The 22,217-nt window shown below is 38.6% G+C and overlaps 1 long non-coding RNA gene across 1 annotated transcript in view; it reads right to left on the bottom strand.

Moving 5' to 3' along the window:
- Positions 1-21,861, bottom strand: part of LOC116448987 — a 108,172-nt gene extending 86,311 nt beyond the window's left edge. The window contains exons 1-4 of the long non-coding RNA XR_004242186.1: positions 21,718-21,861; positions 7,104-7,174; positions 6,565-6,769; positions 6,070-6,241 (exon numbers count right to left, since the gene is read on the bottom strand). This is a non-coding gene — a long non-coding RNA (uncharacterized LOC116448987). The remainder of the gene's footprint in view (positions 1-6,069; positions 6,242-6,564; positions 6,770-7,103; positions 7,175-21,717) is intronic.
- Between the last annotated feature and the right edge of the window lie 356 nt (positions 21,862-22,217).

Below are 22,217 nucleotides of genomic sequence, written 5' to 3'. Positions count from 1 at the left end.
TTGGCCCAGGCTTTCTGCTAATCATGTTTGTTAAGGAAAGCAAAGAAGAATTATCTGGGTGTTTGCTGGGGGACGGAAGATGAGTGATAGAAATATATATTTTACAGAGGAAACGGATGTGAAATACCACAAACAATCAGCAGGTGAGTTTGGATTTATAGATACATACTCTGGCTGGGATTTATGAGTGCACACAAACACATGAAGCCCACTATATTTACAACAATTTGCTTGTTCTTTTTAGTGACTTTTAGAAGTGGAAGCTTGCCATTATACACAAGCATTTAATTCTCCAAAAAGCCCAGTTCCTTCTTACAAGACAATAAAGTACTTCCCCTCATAGCAGCAGGTAAGCACTGAAGGCATCCTTAAAAATCTAACCCCAGTGTGCTAAAGAAACTTAATAATCTTTAAACTACACACAATACCACCTCCTCCCTGGTACCAGGACATTGTAAAATGTCTGATTAGTCCTTATAATAGTGCTGACACCTCTGCAGCACATAAAAGAGGACTTTTAATTTACAAAAGACAACTGTGGTTGTCCTGATTTTTGCCTTTAATTAGACCGTAAGACATAGCTCCATTTGGCTGTTAACCAACATATGAGGTACAGGCTCAATGTACAAGGTAGATTTGTGAGGCTTTTTGAAAAGCAATATTGTAATGTTTTGAATAGATTTTTAATACATACTATCTCATGGATTATTTAACTCTCTAATGAGGTAGAAAGAAATATTAAAGACAATATTTTAAATGTCAGGTGACTCAGTTTAAGGCAAAAACAAGAGGACTTTTCTGTTGATTTTCTTGCACTGGTTCCAACAACTGCCTAGATTTTGGAAATTATTTTGTGATGGTTAGATTTTATATTGGTGCAATAATTGTGCGCAGTAGGGTACTGCACCTAGCCATGAAATTAATTTTAAAATGAAATAAGAGACATGATGAAAAATACAGAAAAGTCAGCTGTCCCAAAGAAAATAAAAATAATTTTGAAAATAAAAGTGTTTCTGTGGCAACATGAACTTTAATAAATCAAAATTTGCAATACTGGTAAGCTGTGCCTCAATGACAGGTGAGTGCATGTGTCTGAGTAAGGGGACCAGTGAAGCTTATAGTCATAGAGCTGTCAGAGGATATCAGAGGAAGTCAGCAATACATGTCTGAGCACGTAATAAAAATCACCATCCAGCTCACGACATGTGACACAAACCCTAAAATGAGGGGAAATCTGCACTGTGATATTTAAGGAACTCAGCACGTTGCTTGACGTGCACCTGCCTCAACTGTCATCCACTTTGAACAGGAAAAAGAAGAGGAGCAGCCCAACGGGTTTTTTTTTGTTTGTTTCAGCACATCTTGAAGAGGAAACGAGTTGGCTGCTCCCTCCCTGTAATTCTCTTACCAAAGAGAAGCTTCAAGAAAGCTGTGTATGCATACCCCTGTAATGAACACAACAAAACACAGGAGACAATCAAACTTCTGGTGAAGCTGTACACCATAGGAGAACTATAAACAACACATCCATCAAAAGCTGCCTGAGTACAAGTTCAGCCATGGAAGCAAAATGAACTGCCTGTTTTGTAGGAAGTGGATATGTTTAGGAAACAGAATGTCTGCCCTGCAAGTGGAAAGAAAAACACCCATAAATTTAAATTCAAAAATTTCAGATGGAACAGGATGCTGCACAGTGGGGAATCATGTGCAACTCTACCTCAGTCACAGCCATCTCCCCTTGAGTATTCCTATCTTAATCTGCAGCATTTCAAAGGGAAGTTTAGGTTCACAGCAGTGACCAGCCCCTTTACCATCGACACAGGCAGAGCTGTTCAGCTCCAGCTATGGTCTGGCCTTGTGTTTCAGCGTACAGAGTACTGCCTGGGTAACATGTCCTGTGCAATTGTTGTTCCAGAAGTCAAGAAAAAATGTCGTGTTTTTAATAATTAAAAAACACACTTCTCTAGGACTATTTAAAAATTTAGAAACTCATCATGATCACCTATTCATTTTAAGGGAGAAGGCCGGAAACGAGACAGGAGAGAATTAAATATAAATAACTTAAAATAACAACAAAAACCCTATTTGAAGCATGAAGACCGTGTTTGCAGCTAACACCAGAATTTTAGTACGTGTCATAACCTACGAGGATAAACATGAAACATTCTTCATCCCATTGCCAGACACAAGATGCATTCTAGTACTAATCTGTGCTTTGGTTCCATGTGGAGACAACTTCAGAGTGGTGGTAAGCCTAGTTTTAAAGTTCATGGACAGACTAAGGGGCTCAAGAAGAAAAATGGAAATAATCCAAGAGAATGCTTCAAATATGAGACTGACAAAAACAGGAGTGATTTCTTTGGATACAAAAGGACTCAGCAAGGCCTAAAAGAAGTACAGAAAAGTAAAATATGGTATAGAAAAGATCTAGGGAATGGCTGCATTGCCTGCATCATCACAGAATAGTGTTAAGTGAAAATAAAAAGGTGAGAAACTTGGTTAATAAGCTTTCATTTTAATTGCACATCATGTTACAGAGGTCACCAATATCAAAACCTAAAGTTTAAAAGTATATTTCCAAAAGCATTCACAAGACATCACTAAATATGTTGAGTAATAATTAATGACAGTTATTGATGACAGTTCACACTTATGAAGTAAACAAGTTCTCCAACTGTTGAACACCAGAATGAGAACCACGTAAAGACAAATCATTCTATTAAAAAATAAGTGGCTCCTACAGATGATTTGATGTTCGACATATTTAAGATGTATGAAAAAAACCTTTAGAATGGGACATTTGTAATTCATAGCTGGGAGTAGTGGGTCAGGCTTTGGCAATTCAGATGGACCAGCAAAAGTTGTTCCCAGAGAGACAAAATAAAATAACTAATGGTCCTAAAAAACAGGTTCTATCAAAAAAGAATTGAGGTTGTTTAAGCTGCAGAAAAGAAACCCAGAAGACACAACCACATTCTTCAACACATAAGTTATTGTAAAGGGGATACTGTTTATATTTGGTAGACAGGATGAGCAAAAATGGGTTTGAATTGCTGCAAGAAATGAGAAAATCCTTGTCTCTATAAAAAGTTAGATGCTGGAATAAATTTCCAAGGAAGTTGCAGTGTCTCATCAAAATCTTGAAAATTACTTGAGAAGTATTTGTAAGAAATGAGATAGATGGAGTTATCTCAGGAAAATCTCAAAACTTCTCTTATTTTATCTGATTTTATATAGTCTGAATTTAAATAATAAAGATGGTGATTTGTTTTAGAAATGTCAGTATTCAGCTCACGTGACTAAACCCCTTACAGCCAGTCTGTGCCTAGGCTTCTAACCCACTTAGTAAGTCCTGAGGCAAATAACCAGCACCCTTTCTACTTCTGCTACTTCTATTTACAATGTGATTGTCTCTGAGTAGTGGAAATACTTCTTCCAAACAGTTTTCACACCAGACTCTTTTTTTCACAAAGAGGCACGTGTCTATCTAGTTTTCTTCCCTAAAGCTGCCTTTTCCAGAGAGATGTGGTCTTAAATTGGCTACAGCTACCCAGCTTTTACTTTTAAATAAAGGTAGATTGTTAACAGATGTTCTAGAGAAAAATATCTAACAAAAGATGACCTCCTCCTTCTGCCTGGCTGTCAGCCCAGCAAGGCCAGGAGCAGGAAGAATGGAAGAGCCTTGGCCAAGGCAGTATGCATGGGGTGAAATGGACAGGGCAAGTGGCCGAGCATCCCAACCCAGGCACAACTCTAATCAGAACTAAATGTCTGCCAGTCTGTACAGAAGAATGAGTTCTGTGAAAATCTTATTGCAATTCACCTGAAACAGAAGTGCCATCACTGAGCCAATTTAAAATGAGAATCACACTTCATCTTCCTTGCTCAGCCGTGGCATGCAGAATCCATGTTCGCCTTCACACTCCTCTTTCTTCTCTCACACTTAAATTTGGAGTCTCAGGCTGTCCCAAACCATAACCAATTTGTTTAGTAAAAGGAGTAACTAAAATGAATTTCATAAGGACTCTACAATTATGACTGAATCATTCAAACAGCCACAAGGCCCAGAGTACAGGTTTTGTTCAATGAAGATATATAGACCACAAACTCTGTTTTTCTCTTCCCTATCCTTTTAGATGTGGATGAACCAGTTTGTGTCATCGGTGAAAGGATACAGGCATTGTTTGCTCTAACGCCCTGATAGTATTCCCTGAGGGACTGGCCTTTTTCATTCTTTTCTTCCTCCTCAAGAACTGAAGTCTCATTTCTCATACAAGAGATCAAGAGGGCACAAACACTTGGCTCCCAGGTGGCACAGCTCATCATCATACAGCTCTCTGTGGAGACTTAAGGCTAGTTATCACAGCCAAAAAGAAACAAGGAGACATTTCTCTCAGAGCAAAGTGACAATCCTCAAACGAGCTGTTTTCTGTAGAAGTTTCTATGTGGTCTCACATTTCATTCAGCTTGCCAGCCAGAGCACAACATTTTTAGCAGTTCAATTCAATGTACTGGCAATATATTAAAGAATTTATTTGATTTTGGTGCTGTTGATATTTTTGTTTCACTTTTCATTTACATCTGGACAATGCTGTTAACTCCTTCAGCCAGGGATTTCATTCTTACTATCTAAATAAAAAGACAACAAAAATATTTCAATCTCTTTTTACAGTCAGGGACTACATCCAGAACTTTTGAAGAGGTTTAAAGGAGGAAGAGGACAGGAGGGCCAGCTGTTCTCTTTTATTTTTTTTTTTAATTTTTTTGGTAAGTACTGGATTTCCTAGGTCATTACATAAAAAAATTATTCACATTCCCATCCATAACAGCCACAAGCATTTTTTTTTGAGCTCATTTAAGTCAACATGTATGTTAGCCATGGTCTGAATGGAGTCTCCTGCTGGAGCAATCCTGCCACGCAGTCATTTCTGAATTGTGTTGCTGCAGCAAACTTCTTAGACTAGGATGTTACCAAATATGCCAAAAATCAGAACAAGAAGCACTGACAGGACTTTTAAGACAGAAAAAATAACTGAAAAATGAGTAAAAGATCTTTCAAGGTCTCCCCCAGTAAAGGCTGCTTTTAATTTATTGCTTTTTTGAGGTTTGGTTTGGGTTTTTTTTGGACCAGCCAATTTATATTAGGAACTAATCTCCTAACTTATGAAGGAGTCCTTTAAACTCCAAGCTTCATGATTTACTTGCTCATTACAGAGGGATGATTTCAATATCCTTATGTTTCTCATTGTTTTGCATATGGTCATCCATTACAGCAGAAGAAATTACATAAATCCTAAAAGATATTATCATTTTCATATTTAGTAAGCCTGATAAGTTTTCTCTGAGCAGGATGCATGACACAATAAATAAGGAAACTGTATTACAGGAAAGAAATAAAAATATGGAGAAAGAGGAGAGGACAAACAAAGGTGAGGCTATTTTATGTACTGATATAAAAATGAGAGTAGAAGTGCTATTTTTATTTATGGAGGTTACATCTCTCCTCTGAACCCATTAATGATTCACTGCATATGACAGGATTAAAAACAAGGAACGAGTACATCAGCAAGCCCAAGCAGGTAGCCAGATTTCTGACTCTAACAGCCAGCATTTGCAGGAGCCACCTCTCTTGGAAAAGTCCCTGTTCTTTCCTCACAAGAAAAATCCCCAACTGCTTTTGTCTCAAGTGTTCACTTCCAGCTGTGAATGGGAGGTAGCACAGAGCCCTCATCGGACAGCACAGACACCTCTGGCTGCCTTGGCTGCAGATCCCCGAGCTCTGCCAGGCCAAGGGAAAGGTGCTGGAGCCCGACCGTGGCTCCTGGGGACAGGTAATCCCCTCCTACTACTGCAGCTGATGATAGTGGGGGCAGAATGGGAACTGAGTGATCATTGTTGAAAGTACTTTACTTTAAAGAATACCCAGATGGGCCTTTGCTCATAATTTAAATGCTTCAAATTAGATGTTAATGATCATTAATGTTCCCACCAGCATCAAGAGGGCATTTGTCAAAGGCTTCAGTGGGAATGAAAATTATCCCTTAATGATTTTGCCATAACAAGACTTACCTATTTTGCTTTTGCAAGTCATAACTCACAGTCAAATCAACAAAATGTTACAGAATCAAGGCACAGGAACTCAGGAAGTCTTGGATATCACCACTTTTGTCTGCCGGATATGAAATGCCCTTCTCCAGTTTCAGTTTCTGCTGTTGCAAGCCAGATTGTGTTGCAGGACATGCTGTTAAACCAACCACACTGTAAATACATTAACACCATCCACCCCCAAAATTGAGGGGGGGTTATGAATATTAGAATGAAAATTACACAAAGCAATCAAAGGAGGACCATTCAATACTGAGCTAACACTCCATCTCATCACATCCTCCTTCAGAGTTCCAGCCCAAAAGGTACTCACACATTCCATTGTGTTTTGCCTCTTACACCACACCCATAAAAAGGGTACCAGTGATGTACAGCCCACCCTGAACAGGATGTGTCACAGGCAGGTCAAGCATACTCAGAGGGGCAAACCTGCATATTTTATATTTAATTTCTACTTACTGTGTTGTGAAACTGCTGTCACATGTGCTTTTGTGCCAATTGTAAAATTCAAAGAAAGCATGTTTTGTCATTCCAGTGAAAATAGTGAGCATGGTGTTCAGAGATTTCTTCTCCAGAAAAGCTTTGGTTGAGTCCAGGACAAGAAGTGGAAGCTGGTACTCAAGAGTTCAGCTTTCCAGTGTTTGGATCAGATCCCACCTGCATTCTGGAAAAGAGATACATAAAATTTTAATAGATTTCATGGAGTCTCTCCACCCCACCAAAAAACAGGATGCTCAGAGTTTGTTACTGTATAGAGTTGTCCAGGTACAGCTATATGATTCATCATGTACCTGTTCTGTTAATTAATTACTCAGTGCTATACAAACCTTTATTATGTATTGCTAGATACTTGCTATTAGATCTGATTGTAAAGTAGAAAAAAAAGACAGATTTTCTAAGTGAAATAAAAAGTTGATATAATCGAAAGTTGTACCTACATGTCTAGAAACTCAGCAAAACACGTACAAATTTTTAAAAAAAGCCAAAAGCAAACTTACTTGAATAAATGGAAAATTTAATTAAAAACATGATGAAGATGGATTCTGTGCATTTTTCAGGATCAAGTGACCTGGAAAAAGACAGTGAAAACTTTGACTAGATAAAAAGTGTTTGCTTTGAGAACAAATGAGGAAAAAAAAAAAAAAAGTTCAATAACAAATGTAAGTAATTAAAAATGGAAAAAGAACTTCAACATAGATCCTAAAAGATAAACTTTGGAAATTATATACCAAATCATATTTGACACTTTATACACAGATACACAATTTTCCCCTTATTAGTGCACATTTTTTCCTCTTCTAGAGTCACCCAGCCACTTCTGTATCTCAGACACGGTCATTGCCTTTTCCACTTCTGGTCAGTAGTGTTTGCATGGCAGTGGCCTGTATTTGAGACAGAATACCTGCAAAAGACAGGAGATATTCCTGGTTCAGAGAGGCAGCAGGCAGCAAACCCTTTACCCAGCAAAGACACACTTTTCAGAAGAAAAGGACAGTCACTGAATAAGGATACTCACTGCCAAAGCTACAGGACTTTATTTTGTAGAGGCATTACAGACCTTCCCTGTCTGTTTTGAACAACTCTTTCAAGCATGGACTTCATGCATGTCACTAAAGGCCTTCCTCCCTCAGGTAACCTGCCTTTGGTCTAGCATGCATGTTTTCACAGGAAAAGTTTTCCACATTTTCATCCTCATGCCAGTCTGATATTACTTGGAGTGGTTCCCACACCAATTCAATAATCTCTGTATTTTGCCTGAGATTCTGAAAATTCTGGACTCCAAACTGTAGCACTGAAAGCAAAAAAATCAGCTCCTATTTCTTTCTCACAGTTACAGAGCAACATTACCCACTTCAGTTTCCCCTAATTCTGGCAGAGCAGGGCACCATGAGTCACTCACTACACTCTCTTGCCAACTACTGCTTCGAAGTACAAATCTCCATAAGGGGAAATTAAATATTTCTATAAACTCACCCTTCAAGAGCCAGGAGGACTGTGTTGCTGAGAGTGCTTCTTGACATGGTGCACTGAAAAAATCCCCATAATAATCACTTCAGAGCAATCAGAGAATTTAATCATATTCTAGACCTGTCACTTCCCTTGTTTCTGAGACAGGCGAGTACATTTGTGACATTTGGGGCCTGTTTCTGTGGCCACTGAAGTCAAAGGCAAACTCTCCACTGGTCTGCACAGGCACAGAGCCACTATTGTGTTATAGAGCAGAGCTGGAGTAGCAGAGTGAGGATATTCCTCAGGAGGATAGTTGTGCATAGCTGAACTCCTGATCTTCTCCAGCTATTCTATAAGATAACTTCCAGGGTTTCATAAAATACAAAGAGACAAGCAGTAATAGGATCAAGAGCCACTCGAGAGAGGGACCAAATCAAATTTTCCTGATTAATTTACCTTCCGTTGTTCCTCTAAATAAATAAATAAATAAATCAACAACACAACGGCAGAACAAGACAGGCTTAGTCTAGTGTTTAACTAATTAACAGTACTAATTAGTGTTTAATGGCAATGATAATTATTACCATATCCCTCTGAGTCTATTGAGGCTGCCACATCAGTTGGATTGCAATGTTTTCCCTCCCTCTACAACTTTAAATCAATATCACTTCAAACCTGACAAGATCATTTCATGAAAAGTGATTAGAGAGTCACCTTTATTTTCTGTGTTAAACTGAGAAATTCAAAAGCCTCTTTAGGTTGTGGGAGAAGAAATCATAAAGCACCACTTTGAGTTAATGAAATCAGTAATTGAAGCTCTTTTTAGTCACACATAGGCATCATTCTTTAGGTTTTCATTTGAGCCAATCCCAAAGCCAATATTCACAGGCTCTGTGCCACTTGCCTGTTGTGTACAACAGAATAACTTAGGTTATGAAGGACCTCTGTAGTCCAACCCACTATTTAAAGCACTGCTACCCAGGCCAGTTTATGCACGGCTTTCTCAAGCCGAGAGACTCGAGACTTAACTATCTCCACCCTCTGGCTACATGTTCCAGTGTTTGATAACCTTCATGGCGAAAAATCTTTTTCCTTATCTCAAACAGGAACCTCATTTCAACTTGTGTTGCTCAGTCAGAGAGATGCATCAGATATCCCCTGTAGCTCAGGACCTGGATGGCAGCACTCTCTCATGGGAGTCCCATCTGGGTTCAGTCCTCTGATGTGCCAAGTCCCCTCTGCTGGTGCTCTTGGCACACTGACACTACCACTGCACAGTTTTAAGCAGAATTTCTGGGCCACTCTGCAGCCACTCTGCCAAGTGCTGCTACAAGCAGGACCTCTGTGCTGGCTACAGGCTGGAGCTGGGCTCTTCCACAGCCTGTGGAGCAGTGCGTGACTTCCCTTGCACAGCTGTCAGCTGGAGGCAAGAGCTGCAGCAGTTCCTAAACAGGAGACAGCCAGCAGAAGCTCTCTGTTAGAGCTGACAGAAGCAAAAGCTTCTGGAAGCTAAACCTCACTATCAGCAGCGAGCCAGGAGTTCCCAGCCGATGCAGCTATCCGATGTTCTCTGAAGCTCTCTCCAAGGGAAGGTTGGAAAATGCTGCTTTTTCTGCTACCCACCTCTGCTTCTTCTTTCAAGCCCTAAACCCTCATGGACAAATGATGTGCTTGTTCTTTAAAGAAGTTCAGTGTAGTCTTTTGGAAGTATCATAAAAAATACACAAATATAGAGAAGTTGGAAGAAAACTCATCTGAGTTTACAGAAAATAAAATCAGAGGGGGCCAATACACAGTCTGGGAAGTTTCTGAGTTGTGCTGGTTAATATCCAGGCTCAGCACCCAGCTGAGACAACCACATGGGACACAGGATATAAAACAGACAAAAAATTCTGCTAAAGAATGGCAGAAGAGCACTGCAGCAATTTACTGTGTTTTACACAAAGCCACACCTGACCATTGCATGAGAACAGGGAAGAAATTCAGCACAGCCATTAAGCAGCTGAACATTGATATAAGCATGGGATGGTACTAAGGTATATATTCAGATATAGGTCAGGGTTTTACACACATAACAAACATATGCTCATATAATGAGCATTATACTAATGAAAACAGCATGCATGAACATAAAAATCCAAGTATACAGAATTTGGAGCATCCAGAGGTCAGCACTGGGAGTTATTTGGACAGTTTTTATTTCCAATGCCAAAAGCAGAAGCTCTCTACAGCTGAGTCTCATAGTGGCTTTTGTTGTTTGCATCAGCACTAAACATTCAGAGGAATCCCATAAGGGAGAGACAACTACCTAGGAAACACAAGCATTTGATCTTTCTTAGCCAACCATTCTACCTTATTGTGATATTTTTGTGCTTTCCTTTTTAGAATAACCACTAATACTAAGAAAAAAACCTTCCTGAAGTTCAAGCCTCTCATTTTCCAAGAAAAATTGTCAGTTCAAACAAACACATGAGGGGCAGGGACTTGTCCCTGTTCCTTGATCACCACCTTCTCTCCATCTCCAGCTGGGAATATATCTTGCCCTATATGCTATGCTAAATCCAGGAGGAAATCAAATATACATTTCTGCTAGTGACTAAAGCTCTGATCCTACCATTAGTTAAACACAAGCTTAATTTTATGCATGTGAGTCATCCCATCAACATCCCCATATGCCAGAGACTTCATGGGATTGATGCCCAAAAATGAAACCGTAATGAATGAATTCCATTTCTGAGTTGCAGAACCAGGATTGGAAAGTACACGAAGAACCGAGATACTGGAACATAAATCCACAGTATAACATGGGCCAAGGAAGTAAACACTCAGAAAAAAAAAAAAAATTAAAAAAATAAAGAGATTAGCTAATCTTTATTCTGAAAAAAAAACCCCACCTCACAAGAGTTGATGTTATTAATTAAGAAGTTTCATTCTTGTTACCCAACAGTCAGTGCTTCTCCAACAAAAACATGGCAAAATGCCTTGTTTTAAAGAGCACATGCCAGACTTTGGATTTAGCTCTGCTTGCTTTTGGCTACCACAGTATCATAAATTTTCTACATCTTTCATTCTGCCCCCATATGTTAGGATTGTTTCTAAACTCAACAACTTCCTCTTTTTCCACATAGGCAAAACAAAAAAACTTCAGCGACTCATAGTACCAATGAAAGTCCCTGGAACATACTTACATTTGAAAAACTCTTTGAAACATTAACTAAATAATTAGAACTAAAAATAAGTAATTGATACACTAATGAATTATTAATATGAGTACTGTGTATGCTGTTTAAAATGGCTGCAGCACTTTAGTAATGAAAAGGCTCATTAAACAGAGGCAACTGTTTGCTCTATTGCAGGAGCATGTACCAGCATAAGAGCTGTGGTGTAAAAGAAGAGGGTAGAAGAATACTTAACAGCTCAGAGTGAAACCTCAGCTCTTACATTGCTGGCCATATCGCAAAGCAACCAGCCCAGAATCTCCCTGCATTAGCATTTCTGCCACCTTCTACAAGACAAATGTATTGGGAGACTGGTACTCAAAAGAAAATATGACATTACTTCAAAGTTCAGTAGAATCTTACACTGTTAACAGAAGGAATCTTCTTCAGTCCTTTCACAAAGTATTTTATAGACTCATCTTTTCCTGTGTACTAAACCCACTTTTTAAATATATATTAAAGCCTATTTCCAATAAACCCTGGGCATATTCAACATTTAGTATCAGGTGTTGTACAAAGAGTCCTTGTCAGAAGTGAGCAAGTAATTTCTTCACAAATATCAACACTTTGCATTTCCAAACTATCTGAGGCTTCCCTTCTTCTCCAGACAGTTTGTAAATACACCGCTCACAGGCTTTGACAACAGGGGATTACTCTCATTTGAACTTGCATCGCAAAACCTGCTTAATTCTCTTTCTCCTATTAAGCAGATTAGTTGAAAAAAAGATATATAGATTATTTGATTTTACAAAGGAAATTTTTTATACCGAAATATGAATTTAAAATTTAGAGTGTGCAAATATTTACCACGCTCTCTTCTCACAATGTTCCAGATAGCAGACTTATCCCTGACAATATTAATCTTCTGTAAACACTGGCAAAGCAATTTCAGAATTGTTATATCATTGCATATTCACTAGCTGTTGCTGGAGGTATTTTGTTCAGCTCTAATTAGCACAGTTAATAAGATCAATATTTTCATTACTGAATGCTGCAGTAAGGCAAAACATGTTTAAAAACTTACATTTACAAAATCCCAAGAAACATATTTCTTGGGAGATTCTACTTGTCTATTTCAAAAGCAAAAGCCCTCAAAAATTGGAGGAAAAACACTTTTGGTGTTTGTCATTTTGATGAGGACAGAAGTTAAAGTGGAAACATTCATATTAGTTAGGGGTGCTTTTAGAGGCAACAGGAATCTTTGTTCTAATTGTTTTTTTCCTACTATTTCCATGTGTCCAATGGCTTTTTCAGAAGACATAAGCACTGCAGTTTGCCTCACTTGCACAGACCTTGGTATTGACACCATCACTCTCCTTGTATTCTTGCCTAACTTCAGAAATAAACACCACAAACAAAAACCCAGAAACCTGAAAGAAAAGCAGAGGCATTATGATCTAGTAGCAGTGTTTAAAATTTGGCTTCAACTCTGGAAAATAGAGATTGAAGGAAATTAAAACAATACAGCTGCAGCAGGCAAAATGAGCACTAGCTCAGAGGAAAGAGCACAGTCCTCAGCACCCCTGCCCTAAAGATGGAAGCACTGGGCCTTAGGGAAGGTCTTCCATCTGCAGAGAACATCCTTTTCTGCCACAGAACACACAATGGTCTCAGTCTTCTCTGGACCTTGTGACAGCTACCACAGCACCAAGAAAAAGGGAATACAAATGTCAGATGTCCTGTTTCTCAGATACCTGGGCTTTGTTTTTTAGCATTTGTCATACCTAACAATAATGGGTCAGAAAAGGATCCTGACTCTAACTTTTTTTCCTGCTTGAAATGTCTTTCTTCTTTTTTAAAGAGAAGAGCTAAAGCTTGTGCTTGGAAAGCACTCTTCCATCCATTCACTGAACTTTTTAAATGAATTGACAATTCACTGTGACTCTGCCTCTGCAGAGATGTCACTCAGGAAATTGTCAGTGTAAACTACCCTAAAATAATTCCATGCTCATGTTGAGTAATTATTTTAAAAACTGTTTCTGCAGAAAAATATGATCAAATATCAAACAGATACTGTATGATTAAGCAGCAAGACACAACAGGGAGTAGAATATAGGTTTAGGTGCTTTATTAAGCATCAGGCTGAAGGCAGGGATTGTCAAAATAGAAAGACATGCATTATAAGGCACAGCTTGTAACATAAAGCTGTTCCCTGGGGTAACACATCCTTCACCTATTGAGGTTTTGCCACACACTGTGTCCACTCAAATTGGTTTTCTTCATTTCCATCCCCATTTTTTCTACTCAAGTGGTTCTACTTTCCCTCCAACTAACCTGCTAAACTTGTAATTTACAGCATTGGAGCTGTTAAGACATTTACAAGGCAAAACCACAAAAGACAAGAAAAATTTGGCATAATAATTCTAGGAAAGGCAAGTGAGAATGCTGATGAAACACACTAGGCAGCTCCCCATGCATATTCAGTTTGCTATTAGCAATATGAGCTCTCATAAAAAACCTGTTCTTTTAAGATGACAATTATGGCAGCAAGGCCAGCTTGATCTACTGTCCAAATACGAAACACTTAATTTAAGAAACGGAGAAAAGCTATTTAATAGGAGGAACATAAAGAGAAACCGTTTGGGGACTTATCTGATTCCTAAGCTTCACATACTCATTTTCAAACAGACACAAATGCAAGCAGTAACTTCAGAATTATAGAAGGTAGTACATGTGCTGCTTACACATTCAAATGAGAAAATATTTGAACTGTACTGCTGTTTCTGCACTAGCAAAGAGCTGGGAGAACAGAGTGTCAGAAAACCTAAAACCAAATATGCAAATAAAGAGGGTCTCCAGTGAACATTAGATCAAGCCAATGTTACCCCACTCATTTCTTAATTCTCCACTCTCACTTGATTGAAAAATTATTTAGCTTCTTATCTGCAAGGAGAGGGGTTAGAAAATAATAAATATTTGATTCCTTGCCTGGACACATCACTCTGGCAAGATGCATTGTTTCTCAATATGACTGCAGAGATGAACAACATTTCCAGAGGCAGCCTTTTCTCTTTTTCTTTTCATGAAACAAGGCTGGATTTTGGTAAAGGACAAAAACAATTATCATTAAACCAAATCCCTTGAAAACACGTGCCAGGGGTCCTGGGAATCCATCACTTACTGATGTTATCCAGGGAATTCTCATACACTGCAAGTCAGTGGCCAGTTCAAATTAAGACAAAGGAGAACGCTGGGTCATCCTATCGAGGAATTGCAATCCAAAGACTGTACTGAGAATAACTCAGGTTTATACAGAACCATTTTCCATTTTCATTATGTCACACAACAGATTTAGAGACTGTTGTACTGCATTGTCTGCTCTTTTTACTGCCTCTGTCACCAGAATGAGACACCCAAAGCGTAATGCCAAGTGCAGGATGTGAAAGATAGTAATACACTGAACTCCTTCATATTTTATAAGTTAATTTGCCAGGCACTTCAGTGTGTTCTCACAGGCTGCTTCAGCTGGGAAAGAGAACAAAAGTAGTTGGCCATTCCAATCAGAGGGCAAACAGACCTTCCACAGCCCCAGTTCCTAGCTGGGAACACCTCTGTGCCAAGGGCTGTGCAAACCACAGAGCAAGAAAAGGCCCAACATAACACATGATGGTCATCATTTAACACTGTATTTGTGAGACCTTTTGAAAATACAATATTTATGGGTGTGCATGTTTATATACATATGCATGCATACATATAAATATGTATTTCCATACCAGAAAGCCAAAATTTTCTTGGTATCCTCAGGTGAGGACAAACCATATGCAGTGTTAATAGAGGAGTCATCTCTGCTGATGGACAGAGAGGGAAAGTGAGGGCAAAATAAGGCTTTCTTGTGTGGGTCTTAAGTAGACAATTGCTGCTGTGGGTTAGTCTAGAGACTGTAGCTGGGGCTAAAAGGGAAATAGCATCCATCTCTTCTCACAGTGTTGCTACTCAGGGTCTCATTAAGTATGTTTTGCAAAGAAAAGCTGGAATTTTTCCTATATACACAAAACCCACTGCAACCCTACTCCAAATCTTTAGCTACAGAAACCAAAACCAGAATTATGTTCTTATGTTCTTAGAGATATTAAAGAAAACCCCAAAAAAACTCAAAACCAGAAACCCAAAATGTTCAGAAACAGTTGCCAGGAAATTTGTCTTTATTTATTTGATGGTGGTCTGTGCTTAACAAACAATGCATCCTCCTAAGCCATTCAATTAAACCAAGACCAAACAAAGGACCAAAATTCATCCATCTCTCTCCTTACTCCCATTCGCAGGAAAACTTTGATCTGTCATGCTGGCAATAAAACCAAGAAAACACCTGACCAAAACATTCCTATCACTCCACTGCACTGCTTAGACTCTGCTAGTTAAACTCCACTCAAGTAATCATTTACCATTTATTCGTTCATTTATCTCCTGGTCTCTGCAATCAAATAAGAAACTAAAATAATGCACCTCGGGAGCAGCAATGAAAACACTGCTAGGCAGAGGCTGTGCTATTTGAAGGTCAAGTAAAACAGCATTTGGAGTCAAGTGGCAGTCAAAACCCTGCCTTATTGTGTTGCCATTACAGAGGTTTGTGCTCTCCATTACACTGAAATGCAACCAGACTTCCTCTGGAATTTCTGCTCATTTACACCAGAGTAAATCAGCAGCAGTTTTGGTCATAGGAATTAAGTTCATTGGTGACTGAGCTTAGTCACATCACAGAGGGATGCCTGCTCAGTCTTTAACCAGAGAGAGCTTAGCTCTTTCTTTATGTATAAATTCTAGATCTTCTATGATACAATTTTCTGTTCTGCCAGTGAATCATGGCTTAAAGTTTGCTTTTTTTCAATCATGGCTTAAAGTTTTGCACAGCATGCATCTCATGTAACGGTCTCCCCTGCAGACAAAATTTCTACCCAAAGTACTAGGCTATTTCAGAAAGAAACCACTCTTGCCTGAATTAGTCGGTGCGGTACTTAAATAGCCACATTCACCTAGTGATTTTTCTAAATGCTTGTTTTCAAATGCTTTAAATTATTTTTGGTTCTGTTAAAGTTAGAAAAAGGTTAGGTGAGTACAGAACACAATATTTAGAACAGATTCATATAAATCACATATTCAAATTGGGAGCATGTAAAGCAACAGGCATATTAAAGTCTGGACCACCAATTTCTATTCCTAGGACTATGAGTAGTAGTTTAGTTAAGCACAGAGAGATCCAAGTGAGAGGAAAAAAAAATAAGAAAGAAATAGCCAAAGGGCAGAGGGACTGTGTAAATCCTCAGATGGTTTTGACATTTAAGTGTATCAGTTTTCAGACAAGCCATAGACTTTGGATGACATGTGATAGAAGGAGAGAACTCAGCAATGGAAGAGAAGAATTAGCAGTGCATTAAGCAGCTCTGTTCCAGTCTGATGGGACTGGGTGTTTTAAAGGCCACCTGGCATATCAGGCATATCCCTTTTCAGGCTGTACAGGTTACAGGGCTGCAGACCTCAGACAGATCTCTGCAGTCTTTAGTCATTAGGGGAAGAAAGATTGAAGTGTCTCAAACCTTTCTCTTCTCCACCATGACCCATGGAGTAGACCCCAGCTGAAGGTTCAATTTTCTGTAACAGGTGTGCTCACTACTGGCTAAAATCCTTCACTACATTTTTCCCTAAATGATCTTTAAAACTCTCTGAGTTAGTCTCAGGTTCCGAGGCCAGCAGGGGATGTTTAAAGCATGTTCCAGAAGCCCACAGATGCATTTCACTAGTCACTGAAGCATGACTTCCACCTGAGTGGGACATCAGGTGAGGAGCAGTGGATCCTGAATCCTCCCTGTGGGACAAGAGCCCCACTGAGGCCTGGCCTGTGCTGTGCAGTGGGACCCATGGAGCAGCTGTGTCCTGGCCAGTCCTTGTCCCTGTGTCCCCCCTTGACACTGTGGAGCACCATGGGCTGTGTCTGAGGACTTCCTGCAGTTAGGATATTTAACAATGTGGCTGTTTGGGCACAAACATTGATTACCTGGCCCTACATCCCTGGTCACAAACTGAAACAGCTCAAGTGACCCTCACACACGGCACAGCCTTGCCTGATGTCACAGAGAGAGCTGACAAGCTTTACTTAAACAGGAGCTAGGTCTGATATTTCAAAAAGCAGGTCCCTGCCCTCTGACCTTGCTCCTTGCACTGGGAAAATTCAATCTGTTATTTTATGGGGAAAGAAAGCTCTTACCCACCTTTTTTCTTACATCACAGGCCTTTGAGCAACCTGGTCTAGCGAAAGGTGTCTCTGCCCATAGCGGGGGAGGGGACTAGGGGACTTTAAAGTTCCCTTCCAACCCAAGCCAGTCCGTGATTCCCTCAGCATCCAGCCTTCAAGTCAGCTGTGCAAAATCAAACATGAGAAGAATTTATCGAGTTTGCTAATGACACTGACCTGGTTTTCCTTCTGACTTTTTATTTTCCAGTGAATGCCTTTCTTCATAGCCCTTAATGACATTTAGAGCCAGATTTTTAATTAATGTGCCCAAGAAGCAGATAGTCAATTAGGATTTTAACAAATACCTCATAGGCTAGGCATATCAACTCTTCAGATAAGGTAGGCATATAAATGCTTTTGAAAATCAGTCAGACATCTATCTGCAGCTTAGAGCACCTAATGACTTTAAAAAATAATCTAACCTTCAAGTTGTAGATATTCTAAAAAGCTTTTGTTTTTTATGATATATGTCATGCATATATAAAGAGGGAATATTTCTCAGTCTCTTTCAAGCAAGAATAGCAAGCATTGAAAAAAAAATACAAACCCCAATCCTTTGAGCCTCATAAACTTTCTAAGGAAATTAACTGTCCTGTAATCCTGCTGGTAGAAAATGAGTGCAAGTTGCCAGCAGTATTCCAAAGCACAGTAGCAAGAGTAATTGGTTTCCCCCTCCATCCCAAAGTCCTTGACCTTTTGCTCCTCATTAGAGACATAAAACATGGGGAAAACAGTTACATTTGTCATATTTCTTGTAAAATTATACAAGTAGAAACTGAAATAGTTTGGAGTCAATAAAGTGAATTTGAAAAGCTGCCTGTAGGAAATTGCTAAGAAGAGAATTCCTCAAATCCCCTTCAAGTGATTCTAGCAATAGTTACGCCACGTGCACTTGTATGATGCACTTCAAAGCATTAAAACTTTAACAGAGTGGAATTATAAACAAAGTTGTAAAATTTAAAGATGCTACGACATCTGCTACTGTTCTGGTACTTAAACCACAGATCCTGGTGAAATAACAGCAATCATACAAACACCTGAATTTAGAGACTTTCTGATCCGTACTTTTCTCCATATAATTCATTACTGGCATTAAGGATCTCATTGAGAGAACAGCAGAATTGAAACATACTGTCACCTACACATTGTTGCTCCTTCTGATTTTAGTGGTATTTTTAATTTCAACCCCAGACCCCATGAAGGAGAATATCATCCCAGGTAGGTTCTACTGCTCTTGACAGAAGTTTGTAGCTTGCTGCTAAGACAGAACTATTGCCTGAACTTCAATCCCTAGGATTTAAGAAGTAAATAACTTTAGGCAACATCTGACAGCATATTTCAGGCATGCATATTAATGCGTACATTAATAGAGGCTCTAATGTTGCCTCAGACAGAAAGCAATATTGATAATAATAATTTAATTAAATAAGGAACATTAAAATAACTGATGTATCAGCACAGAAATGTTGCACTTCCAAAACTGCAGTAGAACATTTCTCGATGTGAATTTTCATGCTGTGAATTAACAATGAAAGAAACACATGAAGAAGTTGCCGTAAAGGAGCAGGAGTGAGAATTCCAGTCAAGGGTGTAAGAGTAATTGCCACTTCAATCTACCACTCCTGAGTAATTTGCAATAGTCAGTCAGCTTCTCTGTCTTCAGAAGTTAAAGGAATAAGGCAAGGAAAAATAATTGAACCTTCAGGTTTTTTGCACTTATCTGCTAGTTCTATACTATATATAGATAAAACATATATAGTTCTAGAAATACCAGCTCTACAAACATAACTTTAATTGCAATGAAGAATAACACACAGATACCCAGCAGGGTATGTGGGAGACAAACACACCCTGCTAGGTATCTGTGTGTTAATGAAAAGATAAATCACCAGTAATGCCACCTCATGCAAAGTATCATAATTTTTGGGAACCTCACAGAAAAGACCTGAGCCCAGTTTTGACCTGTATAGGATGTAAAGCATCAGGGTACTCAAACTTACTCTTTCTTTCATTCCTTTTATTTATGTTCTATGTGTTGCTCTATGATTTCAGTGTAGAAAATATCTGTATTCTTGTGCTATGTTTCTCCATATAATGTCCCATTTCTCTCTCTTGCCCACTGACACAAGTAAAATAACTCATATAATCAATTAGCAGCACAAATTTGCTCTTTAAAAATCTGACAAATTTGAAATTTCACAAGTAAATTCCAGCAATATTCCATTTATTATAATCCATAATTAGCAGACACATTTTCTAATTATGTTTTAGGCATAAAACCTGAGAAAAAGATATTATATAATTTCACTGGAACTTGTTCTCTGATTCACACATAAAGCAATCTATTTATTTTCAGCAACAAAAAAATAAGTTTAATCGTTACAGTGAAAATCTGGCTCATGAAAACTTACCTCCATTACTTAGGGGAGCAAATATAAACCAACAGAAAGACCTATTAAAGGTCTTTACAAAAATTTTTTTTAAACAAACTTTGATATTCAGGTACATAACTAGCTTTGTAAAATCTGCCGGTTTCAATGTAGAGAAATCTTTCCAGAATACCTCCTGACATTTATTTATTTATTTATTCCCAAGCAACCTGCTTAATAAACAACTTCTTTTTTTAATTATTATGAAACAAGGGGTTTGCACATCAAAGTTTAATTGAGAATTTCATGATTTATTTCAATATCCCATGCTGAAATACATTGACAAAGCTGTCTTGTGCAGAGGTTTTCAAATATAAATTTACAAATCTTTTTTCCGCAGCAAGGAAGAAGTGTCCAAAAGAACTGCTGTGGTATGGCCAGGGCTCCGGGCTCCTGGAGACTGTGGTTACAGACCTCCAGCGTAGCCACATTCTTCTTGTCTAGCCTTGTAATTTTTTTCCAGGTACTCTATACATTAAGTTGTTTTATTTCAATTGCCCTGAGGGTTTCTTCCTCACTAACTAATGGGGAACTTGATGCATCATTACTTTAACATAGAACAATGTGATAAAGCTGTAGGATTCCCCAGTAAAAAAATTACTGGTTCTGCTCTTAATAAATTAGTTCTCAAAATATTCAGCTGTACTTCAGCAAGGCCTTTGTATTTAGAATAGTATGTAGGAGAAATATTTTACTGGGCTCAACTGATTTGTATAAAACAAAGCATAATTTCAAACAGTTTACCTTCACACACAAAAAACTGATGAAGACAGGGTGAAGATATGAACTTGCTTCACACAAAAAAACACAGTACACTGCATATTCAAAAATGTCAAGAACAGGTTTGTCTTCCTTTAATAGCCTGATTAAACTGATACAACATAAGAGACCTTTGCGGGCTACAGTGCTTTTATAGCTTATCAAACCTAGGCTTGTTTGTAGATGCAGAGGTTGTGTTTTGCTGCTCATTCTGTAAGACCCTGATCTGAAGCCTCAAAATTTCTTAGGAATCATTTCCCAGACACCTAAACAGAGCTGAGGCAGTTCAGAGAAAAGCTGCCAGGCAGTAGACAAATCTCATTCTGTCTACATTCCCATTGACTCAGCTCCCAGACTTGCATTTCTCTGTATTTTGCATATTCTTTGTTTAAAGTTTTTAATTACTACATTCAGATTTTCCCCTCAATCTCAGAGGTAGAGACCATCTGAAAATATGTTTTACTGGTAGTTCTTTTCATCTTTGGTGCTGTACGTTGGGATAACAGGTATCTCCTGTTACCTTAAGCTATCTGCCATGTACCTTCATCTGTTTGAATTTTTCCTAGCATCCTCCAGCAGTTTCCTTACTGACTCCTGTGCATCTCTACCTATGACCTTCTGTCTAAAGATTAAAGGCTCCCAAATGCTTTTAGGGACAAAACAGATGTGGTTTAGAACAGTTGTTGCTATTGTCAAATCCTACCACTGATCTAGAGCTGAATACCAGGAGGTCATGGCACAGATACCTTAAACAAACCCTCATTTCTTTATCATATTGAGTCCAGCAAGACCCTGGATGTACAGTGCGTTCAACAACACAGACAGTACAATAATTCCTACTTCTTGGCAAAAAGGGTGGTGGTTCTTGTACTAAATTACACTGCCTCCCAAAAATACTTGGTTTATAACAGATTTGATTTCTTCCAAAAACTTGAGTCTTTATCTATGCCTGGGAAAGAAAAAATAGTCATTTAAGTAGTGGAAAGGAATAATTATCAAGTATATTAATAACATATTGATAATCTACCTCTTCATGCCACATGTTCAGAGTGGAGCCCCCCTATGCTCTGTGGTTCAGTAGATTGGAAATCCTGGCTGTGTTTTTGACCTGCCACAGCTCTTTGGAGAAGTCAGCTGCCTTCCGAACTTCCTTTTACACAGGGTATCAGGGTCTGTGCTAGGACAAAAACATAGGTTAATATTTCAGCAATTGTCCAGAAAAATTATGATGCTATAAGGTCTCACTTGTGTAAAGGAGCTGACCTGGTCCCAGGAAAATCAATTAAGTTTTGTTATTGACTTTGCTTGGAGCAGCATTGATCTCTAAAGGCAACAAATGCATTGAATTAGGTTAGTAAATTACTATTCCCACGACCAAGTTAAAAGACAAATGAGTAGTTAAGTGAGAGTCTGGTTACAATATCACATCACAGGGCTTCCTGGTTATTTTCTTGTGGAATTCAGACAGCAGAATTTCAAAGAAAAAATTCTCCAATCAGTACACACGGGAGTTTTATATTTAAAAAA

The sequence above is a fragment of the Corvus moneduloides genome, chromosome 10 (assembly GCF_009650955.1).
Source record: "Corvus moneduloides isolate bCorMon1 chromosome 10, bCorMon1.pri, whole genome shotgun sequence".
Classification (NCBI taxonomy): domain Eukaryota; kingdom Metazoa; phylum Chordata; class Aves; order Passeriformes; family Corvidae; genus Corvus; species Corvus moneduloides.
Note: the sequence above shows the minus strand (reverse complement) of the source record. Positions and strands in the feature narration are given on the sequence as shown.